The 22,428-nt window shown below is 38.2% G+C and overlaps 1 protein-coding gene across 1 annotated transcript in view; it reads right to left on the reverse strand.

The window, feature by feature from the left end:
* The window catches only part of ZNF654 (zinc finger protein 654), a 365,546-nt gene extending 355,847 nt beyond the window's left edge, over positions 1-9,699 (reverse strand). Inside the window, exon 1 of the mRNA XM_058296049.2 lies at positions 9,395-9,699. The gene's annotated coding sequence lies outside the window, so the exon portion shown is untranslated. The remainder of the gene's footprint in view (positions 1-9,394) is intronic.
* Between the last annotated feature and the right edge of the window lie 12,729 nt (positions 9,700-22,428).

Consider the following 22,428-nt stretch of genomic DNA (forward strand, 5'->3'; position numbering starts at 1 on the left):
ATTTCACAACAGCTTTGGGCTAATGTTCTTGATAGAAGGGTAAATCTGTGAAGGAGAGCTTAGGCTCTAGATGTTATATCTATTATTGAAAGTGGTGTATTGACATCTTCTATTATTAATGTAAACCACCTATTTTTCCCTTTAATACAATCAATATTTGCTTCATAAATTTGCAGTCTTTTCCATTAGGTGCATAGGCATTTGTGACTGTTATGTCTTCTTGTTGAATTTTCCCCTTTGCAGCATACAGTGACCTTCCTTGTCCTTTGTAACAGTTTTTTACTTAAAGTCTATTTTACCTGATATTAGTATAGCTACTCCAGCCCTCTTTTATTCAGTATTTCAATGGATTATTTTTCTACCCCCTTCACTGTCAGCCAACCGGTATCTTTAAATTTAAGGTGAATTTCTTGAATTTAGCATATGTTAGGTCATTCTTTTATATCCATTTCTACCAATCTCTGCCTTTTGACGGTTGAGTTTAATCCTTTTACACTTAAAGTAACTACTGATATTGCAGAACTTCCTTCTGCTATTTTGCTACATGGACTTTTTAAGTCCTATATATTTTTTGTCCCTTAAGTTCTTCATTAATGCCTAGTTTCATATTTATTTAATTTTTTTGTATTATAGTATTTTGAGTCACTTCTCACTTCTTTCTGTGTATATATTTCATATCTTTTCTTTGTGGTTACTACAGGGCTAAATTTAAAATGCTAAATCTATAACAATCATGTCAGACTTGATACAAACTTAACTTTAATAGTACACACATGCTCTGTTCTTGTGTCCCTTCCTACCCTATCTTTTTGTTGTACTTTTTACAAATTATATTTTTATACATTTTATTTAAAAAACTATAGATTTATCATTATTTTTATGCATTTGCATTCTAGGACTTGTAAGAAGTTAAAAATGAAGTTACATACCAAAAAAATACACTACAATACAATGATATTGACATTTATAATTAACCATATTATACTGGAATTTATAATTACCCTTTACCAGAAGTTTTTATTTTTTTATGCCACTTTGATCCTCTGTCATGTGTCCTTTCCTTTCAGTATGAAGAACTCCCTTTAGCATTGCTTATAGGACAGGCCTAAGGCTGACAATCTCCTTTAGCTTTGGTTTACTTAGGATTATCTTAATCTCCCCCTCATTTTTGGAAGTTAATTTCACCAGATATAAAATTCTTGATTGATGATAGTTTGTCCTACTGCCTTTGTACCTGCATGGTTTCTGATGAGAAATCACCACTTAATCTTATTGGGACTCCCTTGTACAAAACACATTGAATTTCTCTTGTAGTTTTCAGAACTCTCTTTTTGTTCCTGGCATTTGACATCCATTTATAATAACAACTAAAAAACTCAGATACCTAGGAATAAATTTAATCAAGGATATAAAGTACTTATATGCAGAAAACGACAAAATTTTGCTATATAAATCAATGAAAACCTAAATTTATGGAAAGAAAATCCATGTTCATGGATTAGAAGACTAAATATTGTTAAGATGTTAATTCTTTTTTTTAATTGCTTTTGTAAAAATATTACATTAAAAAAAATATGAGGTCCCATTCAACCCCACAACCCCCACCCCACCACTCTCCCCCCAGCAACATTCACTCCCATCATCATGACACATCCATTGCATTTGGTAAGTAAGGATGTTAATTCTTGCCAAAGTGATTTACAGATTCAATGTAATCCCAATTAATGTTTCAGCAGCCTTCATTGAAGGAATGGAAAAAACAATCACTAAATTCAGATGGAAGGGTAAGGGGCCCTGAATAGCCAAAACCATCTTGAAAAAGAAGAATGAAGTTGGAAGACACAAGTAGTAGTTTGATATTGTTTATGAATTCCAAAAATAGATTTTGGATTGTGTTTTTAAACTTAATCCAAGTAAACTTGGTCTGTTCCTCTGGGCATATTAGATTATAGTGGATTCAGAGGTTTCACTTTTACTTGATTAAATAATAATTAAGGCTTTGGTTGGGCCACATCTGTGGGATGTTAGTCCCTGCCTCATTGGTGGGTGGGGACTCACAGAGAAACCACACCAGAGAGAAGGAAGGTGAGAATTTTGAACTAGGAGCCTGGGAAGTAAACACAAAGAGAAGCAGATATGTGACAGAAGGAGAGAAGTCTTCATTAGACATGGCCCCCAGAAGAGGGATGAGCTGTTTGCCTGACAGTTTACAGCTGGCCTTGGAGAGAGTAGCACAGCTGAGCCTGGAGAAAAACGAGCCCTGGGAAGAGAGAAACCCAGGAAGCCTGAACCCTTGTAGATGTTGCAGCCATCTTGCTCCAATACGTGGCAACAGATTTTGGTGAGGGAAATAATTTATGCTTTATGGCCTGGTAACTGTAAGTTTCTACTCCAAATAAATACCCTTTATAAAAGCCAACAGATTTCTGGTATTTTGCATCAGCACCCCTTTGGCTAATACAACACACATTTCCTGATTTTAAAACATATTACAAAGTTACAGGAATCAGAACAGCATTGTACTGGCACCCGGACAGATATATAGACCAAAGAAGTTGAATTGGGAGTTCAGGAATAAACCCTCACATTTTTGGCCAACTGATTTTTGATAAGTTCACTCAATTGGGAAAGAATAGTCTCTTTGACAAAAGATTCTGGGAAAGCTGGATACTCATATGCATTAGAATGAAGGAGGACCTTTTTCTCACATTATATACAAAAATTAATGCAAAATGGATGAAAGCCCTAAATATAACAACCAAGACTATAAAATTCCTAAAAGAAAACATAGGGAAGTATCTTTACACCTTGTGTTATGCAATGATTTCTTAGACTTTACACCAAAAGCATAAGCAACCAAAGAAATAATAGATAAATGAAACTTCATCAAAATTTAAAACTTATGTGTATTAAAGGGCTTTATCATGAAAGCAAAAAGACAATCTAAAGAATGGGAGAAAATATTTAGAAACCACAAATCTGCTAAGGGCTTAATATGCAGAATATGTAAAAAATCCCACAACTCAACAACAAAAAGACAACCAAATTAAAAAATGTGCAAAAGACTTGAATTGACATTTCTTCATAGAAGATACATACATGTCAATTAAGCACATGAAAAGTTGCTCAACATTATCAGCTATTCAGAAAGTGCAAATCAAAACCAAAATGAGGTACCATTTCAATACCCACTAGAAGAGCTGTTTAAAAAAAACAGAAAATAACAAGTGTTTGGGGAAGATGTAGAGAAATAGGAACACTTGCTCATTGTTAGTGGAAACTCAAAATGGTAAAGTCCTGATGGGAAACATTTTGGCAGTTCCTCAGAAATTTATGTATAGAATTACCATATCACCTGTCAATCCCACTTCTAGGTATATACTCATAAGAACTGAAAGAAGGGACATGAGTTAATTTTTGCATTCTGATGTTCATAGTAGCTTTATTTACAATTGTCAAAAGATGAAAGGAAGCCAAATATCCATCAAATGATGGATGGATAAGCGAAATGTCGTACATACATACAACAGAATTTTTTAAGCCGTGAAAAGGAATTTTTGATACATGTGACAAAATGGATGAACCTTGTAGATACAGTGTTGAGTGAACTAAACCAGACACAAAAGGACAAATAGTATATGATCTCACTGATATGAAATGATTAGAATAAGCGAATTCATAGAGTCAGACACAAGAATACAGGTTACCAGGAGGCTGGGGTGGGGTTAGGTAATGTGGAATTAATGCTTAATTGGTACAGAATTTCTGTCTGGGATGATGGAAAAGTTTTTGTATTGGATGGTGGTGATGCACAAGATTGTGAATGTAATTAACACCACTGAATTTTATATTTGAATGTGGTTAAAAAGATAAATTTAAAGTTGTTTGTGTGTTATTAGAATAAAATTCAATAAAAATCATAGGACTGTACAACATAAACAGTGAACTGGAAAGTAAACTATGGACTATAGTCAATAATACAATTCTAATAATGTCTTTTCATCAGTTATGACAAAGGTACCACACTTACACAAAATGTTAATGAGAATTCTATTTTCTGCATGATTTTTATGTAAACCTACAACTTTTCTGATAGAAATAAATAAATAAATCCCCCGACCCCTCCAGCTACCTTCAATCCTCTTCTTGAAAAATTCTTAAAAGTGTTATACAACAAATCCACCTCCTCACCTTTCTTTTCTTTTTTTTATTTTAAAATATAAATATTCTTTCAGATTCATGTATAAATTTTATTTAGTGTTTTGAATAGTCAATGTGTATAAAATTCAGAGACAAAGAAGAGTTCATCTTGCCCATCCTTGCCCTCTGGCTACCCTGTGTCCCTTCCTTATAGGCAACTATTATCTGTTTTTGTTGTTGTTGTTGTGTGTTTATTTTGTAGATGCTTCCAGAGATATTTTATATATAAGCAAGTAAAAACTTATATAGGTTCTTTTTTTTTACTTATTTTAAGAAATAACACTATGCACACCGTATTACTACTTTCTCTCCTTGTTTAATATACTGTGAAGATTTTTTTCATATTAGTACATAGAAAATTACTTTAATCATTTTGACAGCTGGAAAGTATTCCTTTACACAGATGTACATAATTTATTTCACTGGTTTTCTGTAGGGAGATATTTATGTTGTTTTCAATATTTACTTACATACAAAGCTACAATGAATAACTTTGAACATACATACATTATTTTACCTAACTGTAAATATTTCTATAGAATAAATTCCCAGTATTGGAATCACTAGACTACCAATCTATTCAACCATTATTGATCAGTCTTATTTCACCCGTTTCATTGAAATAGCTCTTTTCAAGGTCACATGAAATTCCAAGGTGATTCTAGTCCTCATGTAACTGCTTAGTAACACTGGACACAGCTGACTGTTACTTATTTCTTAAAAGGCTTTCTTCTTTTGGCTTCCATGACATTATACCCTCCTGGATTTCCCCCGATTGCCAGGACTGTTCCTTTTCAGTTTCTTTTTCCAACTCCTAATCTTTTCAATGTCCTTATTTTGGACAGTTCTCACGCTCTTTTCTTAGCTTGATATTTTAACTACATTCTCTCCTTAATTAATCTCATAAAAGTCCTTTGTTCTAAATACCAGTTACACATTGATGACTTGCACATTTTTATCTCCAACTCTGACTTCTCTTGAGTGCTGACTCCATTGCCCCTGTGACTCCTTCCCCTGGATATCTAATCATTTGACTCAAAACATAACTGTTCCTCCATAGTCTTCCTCATATCAGTCGGTGCCAACTCCATTCGCCCAGTTGCTCTTGCCAGAATTCTAGGATAAGCCTTGATTCTTTCCTTTCCTTCTTTTTTTTCATTTTTTCCCTTTAATATATCCAGGACTCTCCATTGCTATTACTTAGGTAAAGGCTAGAAAACTCTAGCAGCTTCCTGAAAATCTTCATGCTTAAACTCTTGTCCATCAACAGCTAATCCCACAACAGCAAGACAGATCTTTGTAAAATATTTCTGTGCTGAAAATGCTTTAATGGCTTCCCATTGTACAAAGAAGAGAACTGAAATTCTGTACCTTGGGTTAAAAGCCACACACGATCTGGCTGTTGTACACTTCCCTGACTGTGGCTTGTTCCATTCTGTGCTGTGCCTCATTTGCACTTAATGTGTCATTTTTTTATTTCTTAAACTCTCCAAGCGTCTTTGTGTTCCAGGGCCTTTCACTTGTTGCTTCCCTTGCCTACAACGTGCTTTACTCAGATCTTCAGTTTGTTGGCTTTTTCAAATCTTTTAGGGCTCAACTCACATGCTATTTCCTCAGAGAAATCCTCTCTGAACACCCTAATTGACAATAAAAGGGGGTGGTGGTGGAGTGATATATGTGAGCCCTGCAAGATATACATGCTTGTTTTGTAAGTTCACAACTTTTACTATATACTCATTGTTTATGTATGTTCATGTATGAATGATACACTTCAATAAAATTTTTAAATGAAAAAGTCACCCTACCTCTACATGATTTATTTACCTAATTACCCTTTTAAAACTTTCTTCAAGGAATTTATCTGAAATCATTGAATTCTTTCTTTATTGCCTCTCTTTCCCCTGGAATATCAGCTCCATAGGGTTTGGCTATCTAATTTACCACTTTATCCCTAGTACTTGGTACAGTACCTGACACAAATTGGTTCTCAGTCAATATTTGTTGAGTGAGTGAACAGAAAGAATGTGGGGCAAAAGTCTTGAAGGAGTTGGTAAGATTTTATATCATATAGCTGTCGGTGTAATCAGGTTGGATAAAGAAAGGAGGGAGGTGGCAGGCAGGCTAGGAGGTTTGAGTTGGACTGAGAGCATTGAACTTGGACCTCTTAAGGCTGAAGAAAGGGGCAGAGAGAATAAGGAAAGGCATGAGGAAGCTAAAAGAAAAGTGGGTGATTATAGCAACTAGAATATTCTAGTTAAAATTTCCAATGTAGAGCAGGTTCTGGGTTATTCAGGATTAGGCAGCGGCACCCTCTCATTTGCAATTCTTGCTCAACCTACAATTACTTCTGAGAGAAGGAAACACCACCAAGGGACCAGAGAGGACATCAGATAAATATTTTAATACTTGTGGTATACTTCTTGATATAATTTTGTCCTATTTATATTCATTTCTAAACTCGGAAATATTTCTCCTTTCAAGTTTTCAAGCAGAGGTTACAATTTCTGTTATAGATGCCAATTTTGAGTTTCCCTACTGTACCTCAGGGGTGCTTCACTTTTGGAGCAGAAACTGGTGTTTCTTGCCTGTCCAGTTTAAGGCTGAGGAAATGGAAAAACAAGGTTTCCCATATCAAGACACAGGGCCTGTGAGTCTATGCAGGATTCTACAGATGCTTCCCTAGGGAGCTCTGGACTCCATCACTTAAAGATTAATAGTGCTTTCAGTTAGTTGCTATCGGGAGACTACACACTGAATCTTGTTTCCTCTGCCTCAGACAGTATCCCTTCTGCCTCCTAACCTGTCTGCCATCCTCCCTTCTTTTCTTATTCTCTTTAGTTAATATTGAAAAAGAGAGAATCCAGCCATGGCTTTTCAAAGATTACAATGTTTTTGTGGTTATGCACTAGGCCTTCATTACTAGTGTATTAGAAAGTGTCCTTCAAAAATCCTTTAAATGGGCTCATTAATAGTTAAACCAGTTTAATTGGGATCATATTTACTAGATACAAATATTTAAACTATCATTCCTTAGATATCCAATTATGAGGTAAGTAATTTTTGGAAGTCTTTGAAAAAAGATATGCATGCAATTTTAAATTAAAAACAAAATATTTCATAAGAAAAGTGTGTTGTACTATTGTTATTAGCAGCTTTGTGGCAGTCTTTATAAGAACATTCTGCCTAAGAATTTTATAAAACTAGTCAAATAATACATTTATATAAAAATGAGAGAATTGCCTTCACAAATGTGCTGTCGCTCAACCCCAGTCATCGATAAAACTTGGGTTATGATGCAAGGTGGCCAAAATGACATTATTTTTTAAAGTCTTCATTTTTACAAATAGAGTTCTTTGTATATTGTTGAAGAAAACCAAACCGTGCATATGTATTAAGTCCATTATCCTTAACTGACCCTTGAATAAATGATTCATGCTAACCATAAAGGGTGTGGAAAAATAAACTAAAATTTCTTGGATAAAATAAGTAAAAGTTATTTTTCATACCTGGAAATACCTGGAAACCAGGCAGGTATTTATTCTAGAAATATTTGCGTTTGTTCCTTCGTGGACAATCTATCCAAAGCATAGAAAATCACTTCTCACTGGAAACAGTGAATAACTACTGTAATTATCAAGACTGACCTTGAAACAGATTTACTGGAGTGGGAGGTGGAGAGAGCAAGAACTACCTTTTCCTTGTAGGAGAAAGAGTGGTGATACATGGACTTATTTCTGAGTTTGGGGAGGAGTAGAGGAAGGGAGGAAAAGGAGGAGCAATACTTCTAAGTGAGAACAAGTAGCAGAGCCTAGTATTTCTCAGGTTTCCTTTGGGTGTTGACCTACCTATTCCAAATAGTGAAAGGTAGCCAATTAAGTCCACATTCCCCAACAAACACACAGACAAATGTAGTAAAGCACACTTGAGCATCACTAAATTGTTAGGTACCAAGTGACATCTCAAAGATTTGTAAAGGAAACCAGAGTAAACCGATTTCGAATTCGTTCCACTTTTCTGTTCTGTTCTTGTTCTCCCCCCCCCCCCCCACCCCACTTGCACTTCCACTAAAATTTAATCAAACTGCAAAGATTACAGATATCCTAGAAAAGGAGTGGGAGGACGCCACCCGTTTACGTCTTTTAAAACGTTCACTTAATTCAACTATGTTACAATCCTCCAGGTATTCGAAACACTTTACAGCCAGGGAAACGAGGTTTTCTCCAAAGGTTTCTGCCTGAGTGCGCGGCAGCGCCTGTTCGGTGCCCGTCCAATGCCCTATCAGGGGCTGTCATGTGCAAACCGAAATAACCCCAAAATCAAATCCAGCATTTGAGGCACTCAAAATATTAATCTCTGTATACTTTCTACGCACAGATGCGGCTCTCGCAGTCCCTTAGGGAACACCAAACCTGCTTATTCATAACCTAGGATGAATCCCCACTCTGCTGGCAGCTCAGAACCTCTCTCTTTTCCTCAACTACCCCAGCTAACAGGAAGGCGCCTTCACCGGGCAGAACCTGCAGCAACCTAGACACGTTGCAGCCGCGAGGTGGAAGCGCAGGGTGCCCCTTTATCTCTGTGGTTCCTACCCGCTGGAAATAAGTTGGTAAACTGCAAGAGATTTGCGATCTATGGTTTCTCCCGTCTTCCCACATTTTTCTGTTCCTGTCCCTGAATCCGCCCCAGATCTCACCGAAGGATGGATTCAAGGACTTTTCCCGTCTCCCCTCCCCCCGCCCTCCAACACCCGCTCTCCCCCACCGGCTCCGGATTCTGGCCCATGCCCTGCCTCCAGCCTAGTGGCTCCCCAGGGCAGGAAGCGCGGGGAGCCTGCGCCCTAAGAGAGGTGTCCCTGCACAGACTGTCATCCCCCGCCCTTGGGCAAGGGCCAGGCCCCACTCGCTCAGCCCAGACCACCTGCCCCGCCCAGGACCACGCCTGCTCCCCTGCAACTTCGCCCCGGGAAACAGAGGTGGAAGGAGGAGTGGGAAATAACAATTATGAATGCCAGGGCTGCTCCTCCGCCTTAAAGAAGTGTTGCAAAAGGAATTAGGTGCCGGCCCCGCAGAACTTCGCAGCCCTCCCTAGGAGAGCAGGTTCCGGCCCGGGGGCTCCGCCACTCTCCTTCCCCACCTGTGCGCCAGCCACCGCTGCCGCGCGCTCTCCGCCGCTCCGCGCAGATCCGCAAACTCACCCCGAGAGCAATCCCGCAGCCTTCCGGAGCGGGAGAAGTGCTCCCCAGGCCCGGGACGTGGGCGGGCAGGGGCTGCCATGCGGGGCGCGAGCCGCTGCCGGGCGGAGAGCTGCACGCCTCGGTTGCTTTCGGGTCTGCGGAGCGGGTTGCGCGTTGCGGAACTCGGGCTCTGTGCTCGGGAGAGTCTGGAGCGCCAGGCGGGCGTGCGCCCGGGGCTCCCCACTGAGCCTAAAACCCCTCTCTTCCTGCTTTCACCTCTTCCTTCCCCTAGCACTCCTTTCTCTTCTTGTTTCTGTCACTTTTCCGCCGCCCTCTCTTCTCTCACTTCTCTCCTCAGTCTCCTCCCTCCCCTTCCACGGATGCGTGGCGGAGGAGGGCGGGAGAAGGGGGGAGGGAGAAGTCCCGTCTCTTTAACCTAAGTGATACCTTGGAGATTATCTGTTCATGGAATCTGGAAATGAAGTGAACAACCTTTCTGAAAACATCTGAAATAAAATGATTTTCGAATCCTTTTCCTTTTCTTCTTTGTGTCTCCTTTCCCGTAGCTCTTTTTGCCCTGGTTGGCTCGGGGTGGAGGGTGAGGGTGCGGGCAGGGTTGGGAATGAGGTGACATCAGAGAAGGAAAGTGAAATCTTCTTAAGTGGGCTTGTAAACCATCCATTGACTGAGTCTAAAAATCAATTTATTCACAATTTCACAAAGGAAAAAGAATTGGGGTTGAGGTTGGGGGTTAGAGGAAAAGGGCTATAAGGCAGGGCAGTGGGTCGGAGTTTATCCACAGCTTTATTCTGAAGTATTCCAAGTGTTTTACTGTGGAGCTGCTTAGAATACATCTCCAGTGTTCCCATCTGATTTTGACCTTGAGAAAGAAACTTGACCTTCCTGTTCTTGGTCTTAAATCTCTTTCCAGACCAATGTTTTACAGCCCTATAAACAGAATTCTTTCAGTTGCAGCCTACCAGAAGCTCCCCAAACCTGATTTGAGATACCCTAGAATTTTGAGTGTTCCTTGGAGAGTGGCGTTTTTCCATCACTGTACCGGGTCTCCAAAGCTGTCAGGGATGGCGATAGGCTATGTGTATCATCTCTGCTGTTGGCAGGCTGACCCACTCAGGATTGTGTTGCGACATGGGTTTGACTGTCTCAAATCGACCGCAGAGGAACTCTGAGAGATCTTTTCTGTATGCTTTCTGTCCTCCCAATACTTTCTGTCATCTAAAAACCATCTTATATTAATCTTCTTTATAGATTAGATCTGTATTTCCCAGCCCATCTTCCTTCCATAGGTGATGTCCATTTTCTCAGGCATCATATATTTAAATGAGGTACTGCATGCACTCTAATGCTTGGCACTTAGCTGTATTCAGTAGATGTTAGCTGAATTACTATGGTAATGACTTCAGATTATCATTAGCATTTATTTCATGTTCTCATTCTCTCACATAATTCTTAAACCTCAATTCCCTGTGCCATGATATGCACTGTTCCAATCCTTGTCTTCTAGAAATACTTAATATGTGGTTATGACTTCTCATTTAGGAAAGTATAATGAAGAGCAAGCCAAGATTTATAACTTTTGTAATAGAGCAAAGTGATTTCCCCAGAAGATTTGATACTGACCACCTTGATTTTATACTTATACCTTGAGTAATTTTTAACACTTCTTGTCCATGACAGCCATTGAGAGAAACCAAGGTTTTGCCATTTCAGCAGAGTAGATTAGAAGAGTTTCCTGCAATGACAGTGCAGAGGGCAGGCTGTTCACAGAGATTTAAAAGATACTCTAAGGAAGTCCAAATCTAGCAAATTTACTTCTGTTTAATAGTTGTAACAGGGGGATATGATTAGTGCAATAGAAATAAATGATTAGTGCAATAGAACTAAATGAAATCTGGAGGGCTGAAGACCTCTCTACTTTAGGATGCTTCCAAGATGACATGATTGGACTTGTGCAGTTAAGTGAACCATCAATAGAACATCTGGGAAGTAGATTTTATTAAGTGAAGGTGTAGGGAAGACCCTACCTATGATGCAAAAAGGACCTAAAATTTCAGAAGTGTCTGCTATTGCTGCTGCAACAAACACATTGCTAAGGTTATCAGTAATGAAATGCACTTGTGTTCTGCAACAGGACGTTGTACTCTCAGGTATTTGATTTGCTATTCAGTGCACAGATACCTAAAGCAGCAGGTAGGACACAGATGCACTCAGTAAGATTTTTTCTGAGTGACTAGGGAATATTATAAATTAAACAATGAAGGTTGCTGCTTTAGATATCCTACTACATTTTAGAAACCAGAATCTCAGTGACCAAGAGGCCAGAATCTCAGTCAATGTCTAAGTTCATTTCTCTTAAGTTGTTTAAAATGAATTAAATTATCACAGTCAAGTTCTTTTTGAAAGCTGAGATGAAAGATTCAGAAAGTGTCAGTACTTAAGGGTCTTTTTTGTTTTGCATCTTAAATATGTGAATTGAGGGACATAAGTACAAATAAATCTATTTCTTGAGCTTTTGCCAGAGATGGATTGTCATTTAAGGACAAATTGCGCTATGTTTATAATATTGTTCTTAGTTTAAGACTAAGTTGAAACTCTCTTGTTCCTTTCAATTAAATTTACAGCACTACTAAGTTAACCATAAAAGCCAGCCATACAGTGCAAAATTAAGGAAAAGGCTCAGAAGCTATAAAAAGTTGTAAGTAGTGTAGGCACAATTAAGACAAATAGTGTAGGCCCAGATAATGCAAACTTTCCTTAATAGTTTCTCTTTAACTTGAGTTATTTTATTAACTACAGAAGATTAACCTGCTCTCATATGCCTCATAAATAAGATTCACTGACTCATTCTATGATATCAAAGGATCAATTTTTAAGAGCATTATTTTAAGTAACTTTCCCTCCCCCTGTTTTAGAAAAAATTACTGCAGATTGAAATTTCCATCCATAATGCAAACAAAAGCAAACAAGCAATCCCTCCTTGTGTTTACAGGAAATATTTTAGTTTTTTCTTAGTTATCCAGATTAACTTTGTGCCTTCCTTATCTTCAGCAGATAATTGTTCAGTCTCCTTTTGGAAGGAAAGTCAGATAGAGAGGCATGAAGATACTGAATAATATAATTTAATCGTTCCATAATATCCAAGGAGAAGACTGGATTGTAAATAATCCCTATTCTAAGATGATGTCTATTTACTTTGTGAGTAGAAGATCTACTTAGATCACTGTCTAGGAATTACTATTATATTTAAAGCATCAACAGAAAATCAGGTACATAATTTAGAAGGGTTATTTTATATAAATCATTAAAATTTTCCTTCTAGTACCTAAACTCAAGACTTACTTTTAAACTGCTTCACAGTATAATAGGACAGAAGGGCAACTGGATGAAAAGGTTCCAGGTCTGTCAATATGGAACAATCTAACCTTAGTTGAATAGGGCCTTAGTTATCTCATCTCTAAAATTGGGAGAAGGGGTAACTGAACAAGACGAGCATCAATTCTTAAATAATGTTCCTATCTGTTGCCATACCATTCTTTGAAAGATTGCAGCAGGGTGTTTTGCACATTACAATGTATAATATGGCTGGGAAAATTTTTTGAAGACCGTTGTCTTGGTTTGCCAGAGATGCTATGACAAATACTACACAAAGCATTGGCTTAACAATAGTAATTAATTGGCTTATGGTTTGGAGTACTATAAATCTAAAATCAAGGAATCAGCAAAGACGTTTATTCCCCAAAGACAGTAGCATTTTGTTTCTGGCTTGCCACAGTCCTTGGCTTGCATCTCTGTTTCCTATCGCATGGCAATCTCTCTTTCTTTGTGTCTGCTCTTCTGGTTTCTGTTGACTTTTGGCTTCTCCCTGTCGAGAAGGCTTCCATAATGCAGATTAAGTCCCACCATGATTCAGTTGGCCACATCTTAACATAATAATATCTTTAGAAAGTCCTATTTACAAATAAATTCTTACAGCAATGTTGATAAGATTAAGAACATTCCTTTCATTGGGGTTCATAATTCAATCTATCACAACTAGGTAAAACAAATGCATTAAAAAAGGGGAAATTACCAAGTCTACTATGATGGTATAATGGAAAAATAGCAACTGATCAAATTCAGTTTTTTTTAAGTTTTATTTTTTTATTTATTTCTCTCCCCCTCCCCCTCCCCACCCCCATCCCAGCTGTATCTTCTCTGCGGCCACTTGATGAGTGTTCTTTTTGTCTGCTTCTGTTGTTGTCAGCAGCATGGGAATCTGTGTCTCTTTTTGTTGTGTCATCTTGCTGCATCAGTTCTTCATGTGTGCAGTACCATTCTTGGGCAGGCTGCACTTTCTTTTGTGCTGGGCGGCTCTCCTTATGGGGTGCACTCCTTGCGCATTGGGCTCCCCTATGTGGGGGCACCCCTGCTTGGCAGGGCACTCCTTGCGCAACATCAGCACTGCATGTGGGCCAGCTCCACACGGGTCAAGGAGGCCCAGGGTTTGAACCGTGGGCTCCCATGTGGTAGGTGGACGCCCTATCCACTGGGCCAAGTCCACTTCCCCAAATTCAGTTAAAGCACATAGTAATAACTCTAAACTACTATACAATCAAATGCTCCAGCAAAAAATCCCATTTATCTCAAAAACTAGTTGATTCTTATATATTCATGTCTCAATAACTTGATAGTATTCTCTTGTATTATAACTGTATTTTAACTATAATCTATTGTATATTAGTCTTAATATTTTCAATACTTTCATAATTTCTCAGTTATTCTGCATTTGTTAAGGCAACAGGGAAATTGTAGCTATATCATGCATTTATGTGAAAACTATGCATAAAGATCATGAAAAAGCCTTGCATTAAAATTGAACTAACTGGGCTTTTAATTTCATTAATCCACTGATGGGTTTGGTGACTTTAAGGAGGACAGACCATTGTGCCAGGCCCTTGATATTGATTATTGTATTTATGAACCTTTTCTTTTGCAATTGAAACTTAGCCTACTATTATATGTTGTCTAGGATTTACCTCCTGAAGGTCCCCTTTTTGCTCAAATGTGGCCTCTCTCTAAGCCAAACAGCATATAAATGCACTACCTTCCCTTCAGCATGGGACATGATTCTCAAGGATGAGCCTCCCTGGCACAGAAGGATTATTACCAAATGCCAACTAGCAATGCAATGGAAAAGGACCTTGACCATAAGGGAGAAATGGTAAATACAAATAAGTTCTTTTGACTAAGAGATTTCAAAGTGAGTCAGGAGTCATTCCAGAGGTTACAATTATGCATGTCTCAGCAGGATCACATTGACTGCCACAGTAAATATTGTCTTAAAAAGTGGGGCTCCTGAGGGCTCTAGAGACATCCAGAATCTATAGGCAGGGCAGAGAGCTTAGGAATTTGGCACCCTGCCGGTGGGCCTTACCTTGGAACTTATGCTCCCCAGTGTGACAGAGTTGGACTCATTTGCAGTTTCCCCACAAATGGCTTTTCTGCCCTGTCTATTTAAACCTATAGTTAATACTGTACTTGATAGGTGTATGTCCAAGAGACTTTAATCTTTGGTCTGTTCATGTGCCAGTAGGCCCTGAATCTCAGCAGAGTTGCAACATCTACTCTCTGGGACATTAGACTCACCCTGGACAGCTAACAAGGTAATGATGATGGACAACATCCATCCCAAGGAAAAGACAGTCTGCAACCGCAAGCAAGACTGTTCCATCCATCTGCCCCATGGGATCTAAGCCCCCTCTCAATTAGAATCAGAGTGGTCATTGCCATCCCCAAATCCTCAAGATTGGGGAATGAATAATGTACTAAAATAGACTTATTATTATTCTACTATAGACTTACTGTTATTCTAACAATGGCAGAACTTTTATCATTGATGTGGAGGCAATGGCCATTAGAGATTCTGAGGGGAGGGAGAGGGAAAAATAGGTGAAATATGGGGGCATTTTCAGGACATTGGAATTGCACTGCATTATGCTGCAATGACAGATTTAGGCCATTATATATTTTGTCATAACTTACACAATTGCATGGGACAGATTATAAACTATAATGTAAACTATAGTCCACTGTTAGTGGCAATGCTTCAATATGTGTTCATCAAATGTATCACACTAAAATAGGATTTGTAAATGTGGGAAAGTGCAGGAGGTGGAGGGGATGGGGCATTTGTAAATCCCCTATGTATTTTATGTCACATTTATGTAGTCTAAAGCTTTTTTAAAAGAAAGAAAGAAAAAACAAATGAATAAAAAAGAAAAAAAGAAAAAAGAGAAAAGATAAAAATAAAATAGGAAAAAATAAAAGAAAGAAAGGTATTTACTTTCTCCCTCCCAATTTCAGCTTCCTAAAATTTAATATAGAAATAACTCCAATTCTATCTATCTCCAAATAATACCCTGAGTATCCTAGAATATAGTATATGAACTTTCATAGAAAAGGTAAGGAATTATTAAATATAAGATCAAGTTTACAGGAAGAAAGCTGGCAATGAAATCAGAACAAAAACCATATTTTGATACTTAATGAGATATCTTTGGAGCTGTTAATCTTTTGATGAGACTTTTACAGTTGTAGCACATACCAATCAAATTTTAAAGTGGGAATTCTTCATAGATATATAATTTGCTGCTATACATCTTCTGGGCAGCCAGATTGGATGGTTTGTATGCATTTGTGTCAGAAAGTACAGAAGTTGGAAAATCCTATAGCAATATTGAAAACAGAAAAAAAACAACAACAGTACATAGTTAAATGGTTTATTAGGATTTCCTCTCTTATTCTCACAAACTGGGAGCAAAAGGGTTCAGTTAGTCCAAGTTGCTCACTTTATATGTGAGAAAACCAAGACTCAAGAGTTCATAATTTGTCACAGATCATACAGTTGGTTAAAATCAGAGTTGGGACTCTGAATTCTAAAGCTGTCCATACCCATCATACTTCATTGCTACAATGAACAAAATGTGCTGTACATATTTTCTGGTAATATTTCTGTTTTTGATGTACACATTTTTAGTATCTGTGGCAGACTGAGTTGTGCACCCCAGAAAAAAATCATGCTCTTAATCTTAATCCACTCCTGTGGGTGTGAACCCATTGTAAATAGGATTTCTTAAAGATGTTATTTTATTTAAGGTATGCCTAACTGAATAAGGGTGGGTCTTAATCTTGTGACTGGAGGTTTTATAAAGAGAATGTCATTCAGAGGAACCAGAAACTGGAAGTCAACAGTAACCCAGAAGAGAAAGGAGAGGACATTGTCATGTGCATTGACATGTGACAGAGAAAGCCAAGGAACCCAAGGATCCCTGGCAGCCCACACCAGAAAGTCACAGTGAAAGAGGAAAAAGCAACACCTTGCTTGCATCTTGATTTTCAACTTCTTCTAGCTTCAAAACCATGAGCCAAAAAATTCTCATGGGAAACTAAGACAGTGCCTATTTTCATTTTTATTTTTAAAAGCAATGTTTATGGACATAACTATTGGCTATTTTTGCATAGATGTAGTTATATAAATAATACCAATGAAAACAAAGAAGCTTTTGAAAAATCAAGGTAAAACCTTACATTGGATCAATGTCAGTTCTTAATTGGTATATGTAAAACAGACACTAATGTAATTAATATCTGCTTTTGGAATTTTACTAGGACAAAAGAGAAGGCTTAAGTGCTCAATAAGTAATAGAATTTGGCCCAGTGGTTAGGGCGTCCGTCTACCATATGGGAGGTCCGCGGTTCAAACCCCGGGCCTCCTTGACCCGTGTGGAGCTGGCCATGCGCAGCGCTGATGTGCACAAGGAGTGCCGTGCCACGCAAGGGTGTCCCCCGCGTGGGGGAACCCCACGTGCAAGGAGTGCGCCCGTGAGGAAAGCCGCCCAGCGTGAAAAGAAAGAGCAGCCTGCCCAGGAATGGTGCCGCCCACACTTCCCATGCCGCCGACGACAACAGAAGCGGACAAAGAAACAAGACGCAGCAAATAGACACCAAGAATAGACAACCAGGGGAGGGGGGGAAATTAAATAAATAAATAAATCTTTAAAAAAAAAAATAAGTAATAGAATTATACAAAAACATCAGTATTGAGGAGCTTGATTAATATGTGTCCTTGATGGAAAATACATTGTAATTTTAAAATGTTTATTACATCTTTATATGTGTGCTTCTTCTTATGAATGTGAAATGAGACTAATTAATTAATAACTTGGTAAAGCTGTTTTTATCATTGCTTAATTAAGTACACTTCTTGAAAGCTCTTAATACAATTTGTTCAAAGTTCCATGCCAATTCTGTAACCATTTAAAATGCCTCCATAATATTAGCCCAAATTTGGAAATAGCCTGATGAAGTTGTAGATAAATCAGAGTAAACTTTGCTGATACACTTGGAGTTTTAGTATGGACATTTGATGAAACAAACAATTTCTTTGAAATAGGGCCCAAATATAAGGTTTTGTGCTTTCAATGAGAGAAAAATTTCTCAACATATTCCAATTACAAATTTTCCTTATATTAAAAATCACATGTATTTACATATGTAATAGTATTAGAAAATGCCCGGTAATATTTTTAATGTATACTTGAATAAATATTTCAGGTGCATATCTTTAACTTTTATGTTAAAATGAAACTAGTAGGTGCTATTTTCCAAAAATGGCATTTACTAAATGGTAAAAGTTATTTCATGCCTTGCACAATGTCAACCAGTTGTGCTATATCAAATAGTTCTCCTTTCTCTTATTCTACCATCTTGCAATTTTTCAAATTGTATATTGGTATCTTTAACTGTCTGGTGTTCTTTGGGTATACGTTAATGTTTTAAAATGTGGCACAGAAGCTCTGTGTGCCAGGGCGTGCCTTCCTAAGAGTAGATGTCATTAAAATTAATCAGTCAGTGAGCCAGATAGTCCATGGGAAGAGAGAATCTTTTCTCTGTGCCTTACTACAGAGTAGAATCTTCAGAGATTATTATGAGATGAATCTTCCAGTCCCCTCCTGGAAGCTAACTGGGGAGCCCACTCTATAACATGGAGATTTTCACTTAATCCTCTTGTGCTATAACTTGTGCCCAGTGTTTCCACTGCAGAAATCTCTAGTGCAATTTTCCACAGAAAATTATTTCCTGGGGTGAGGACAGAGAAATTATTGGTTGGGTTTAAAGCATGGACATGGGACCTAGAGGTCCATAGTTTTCCATTACAGATAAAAGACTCATATTTAACATACATGCTTTCAGCCATGTGGACATCCTACATTTGAAGTGTCTTGTGCTTTCCAGTGCTGAGGAATTCATAGATGCAGAAGGGTCAGCTACCAAGCATCTATCTGCTTTATTTTCCTACCTTCTGGCAAAATATGGAAATCTCATGTTTGCTCTAGTGTTGTTTTGCTCCTTGTGGCTTAATAACATTTTATTTCTTTACTGCCATTTTAGCAGAGTTGTTAAGGATAAATGCACAAAGACATACTATGCAATTAACCTTTCAAAATTAAAGGAGGGAAACGGACTTGGCCCAGTGGTTAGGGTGTCCGTCTACCACATGGGAGGTCCGGAGTTCAAACCCCGGGCAGGGGTGCCATGCAGGGGTGTCCCTTGTGTAGGGGATCACCATGCGCAAGGAGTGCGCCCCATAAGGAAAGCTGCCCAGCCGGAGAGAAAGTGCAGCCTGCCCAGGAATGGCAACACCCACACAGAGAGCTGACACAACAAGATGACGCAACAAAAAGAAACACAGATTCCCATGCCACTGACCACAACAGAAGTGGACAAAGAAACAAGATGCAGGAAAATAGACATAGAACAGACAACCAGGGTGGGGCAGGAGGGAAGAGAAATAAATTAAAAAAAAAAAAAATTAAAGGAGAACTTCCTGCAAGATAGATAAGCAAATAGTGGGCCCTAATTTTATGTATTCTTATACAATACCCTATGTTACAGGATGATATTATAATATACAATGTCTATATGTCAGCTTTGTAATTTCTATGTTATTATTATAACTATGCTCAATTTTTGAGTTGGTGAAATAATAAAGAATTATTATTTTTGCCTTCAATTGCATATTTTTTCTTCCTCTTCCTCTCCTTTTTGATTTCTGTTAATATTCCTGCTTTTTATATATCTAGCTCTATTTTTCCTTCACCTTAATTTTCCTTTCTAATTACTAACCCCACAGTGGGTGACTTATATTACTGTACAACAATGTACTGTTGGGCTTGAAGTCAGTTATTTATGCCTATTATCTTCTTTCCCATATTTTGTTATACCCAGTGAAAAATAATTGTTATATAACTATTTGATAAGAAACAGAAAGGAAGATCTTTTTAGCTCTATCTTCTGTAGAGAACAAAATAAAATTTTAAGAAGGTTTGGGTTATTCCATTGCACAACTTTCAGTAGTATATGACAAACTGATAGTAATTGTCAGTGAATAGTAATAGCATTATATTATTATTACAGCTGCCATTTATTGAGCCCAATACCAAAGCAGACAGAATAGATTGTCTTTAGATACTTTGTGAGACTAAGAAAGAGGTATCAATATACTCATTTCATGAATGATGAGAAAACTGAGGCTTAAAGCAGTTAAGTAATTTGTCTAGGACAACAAACTGGCAAGTGACACGTATCAGACTGAGACCATGTTATGACTGATTCCAAAGTATGTTTTACTCCCAAAATACCATTAATAAAAAAACAGTTGTGCATTGATTTAACTTTAAAATAAGTGTATTGGTAAGGGTACTGTATTAATCAGTCAAAGAGGTGCTGATGCAGAATACCAGAAATTGGTAGGTTTTTATAAAGGGTGTTTATTTGGGGTAGGAGCTTACAGGTACCAGGCCATAAAGCATAATTTACTTCTCTCACCAAAGGCTATTTTCACATGTTGGAGCAAGATGGCTGGTGATGTCTGTGAGTGTTCAGGCTTCCTGGGTTCCTCTGGGCTCAGCTCCTCTGTCCTCTTGTTGGCAAGAAGCAGAGGTCCAAGCCATCAGAAAGTAAGTCTTTCCACAAGTCTTTCTGACATAACTGCATCTCCAATCCTCACTTACAAGTTCCAAGTTTAGTTAAGTCATCCAATGGGGCACTTTCTTCTGGGAGCTTGATTTCCAGAGGCTTGGAATTTCCCAAATTAGTTACTGTTTTCTTTGTGCCTGAAAGTTTAGTCCTCAGTATATCTCTCTCATCTACCATTTTGCTATAAGCTGCAAGCAGAAGCCAAGCTGCATTCTCTGGGTTTACTTTGAAAATTTCTTCGGTTAAATGCCCAGGCTTGCCATTTTCAAATTCTGCCTTCCATAAAACACCAGGAATCAATCTTGCTAAGGTCTCTGCAACTTTAAAATACAGATTGCCTTTCTTCCAGTTTCAAATAATAGTTTTATCATTTACTTCTAAGGCATCATAAAAAGTCTCTTTTGTATCCATATTGCTATCAATAGTCTCTTCTCTCTTCAAAGCACTGTAGGTCTTTTCTTCCAAGCATCTCACAATTCCTCCAAAAAATACCCTTTATCCATTTAAAAAACCATTTCAACATTTTCGTAATTGCAAAAGCACTTCGCCACTCTTTGGTACCAAATTCTATGTTAGTCAGCCAAAGGGGTGCTGATGCAAAATACCAGAAATTGGTTGGTTTTTATAAAGGTTATTTATTTGGGTAGGAGCTTACAGATACCAGGCCATAAAGCATAAATTACTTCCCCTACCAAAGTCTATTTTCACATGTTGGAGCAAGATGGCTGCTGATGTCTGTGAGCGTTCAGGTTTCCTGGGTTCCTCTGGGCTCAGCTCCTCTGTTTTCTCCACAAGGTCAGCTGTAGATTATGAGGCTCTCTAGACTTTGCCTCTCTCCACACGGTCAGTTGTAAACTAGCAGGTGAATGACTCTGTCTCTCTCCCTGGGATTTCTGCCATGTCTAAGGAGCTGTCTCTATTCCTCTGTGTTCTTCTCCTGGCTTAGTTCCTGTCTTCCTGGGCCTTGCTTCTTTTTCCTCTGTGTGCTGACTCTCCTGGGGCTCCAGCTTAAGACTTCAGCATCAAATTCCAGCATCAGAAAACCCTCAAATCTGTCCTTTGCCATGCCTTTTATCTGTGAATCCCCACCCACCAAGGGATGGGGACTCAATGCCCTAATTATGTGGCCCAATCAAAGCCCTAATCATAACTCAATCACACCCAGGTACAGACCAGATTGCAAACATAATCCAGTATCTATTTTTGAAATTCATAACTATATCAAACTGCTACAAGTAGTTATGCAGTGCAGTACAATTAAGTTATTTAAAGTTTGAACTTTTACTTTTACAAAATTTCCATAGTAGCCTGTCAGCAAGACTCCATCCTCTTAGCTGGTTCCCCAACCCTGTCTCCAGGCCTAGTCTCTCCCTTCGACACCTTCCCTGCTTCTTTGCTCTTTCACACACAACACAAACTCATAGCTTAGGTATGATCTTTTTTGTTTAACAGTTTTGGGATATCATTAATATACCATACAATTCACCCATTTAGAGTATTCAATTCAAATATTTTTAGTATATTCAGAATTGTGCAGCCATCACCACAATCAATTTTAAAACATATTCTTTACTCCCAGAAGAAACCTGGTATCATAAGTAGTTACTTGCCATTTCCCTCCACCCCCACCCTCCTGTCCTAAGCAACCAACACTAATCTACATTATACCTCTCTATATGTGACTATTCTGGACATTTCATATAGATGGAATCATAAACTATCTAGTCTTTAATGCCTGACTTCTTTCACTTAATATACTATTTTCAAGGTTTATCCATGCTGCAGCATGTATCATTATTTCATTAATATTTTTATACCTTTTTAAAAAAGATTTTATCCCCCCTCCTTGTTGTTTTTGTGCTCACTGTCTGCTTTCTGTATCCATTTGCTATGTGTTCTTTGGTGTGTGCTTGTCTTCTCTTTAGGCAGCACTAGGGACTGATCCTGGGACCTTCCAGAGTGGAAGAGAGGCACTCAATCTCTTGTGCCACCTCAGCTCCCTGAGGACATTTCTTATT

This window comes from Dasypus novemcinctus, chromosome 4 (genome assembly GCF_030445035.2).
Source record: "Dasypus novemcinctus isolate mDasNov1 chromosome 4, mDasNov1.1.hap2, whole genome shotgun sequence".
Taxonomy (NCBI): domain Eukaryota; kingdom Metazoa; phylum Chordata; class Mammalia; order Cingulata; family Dasypodidae; genus Dasypus; species Dasypus novemcinctus.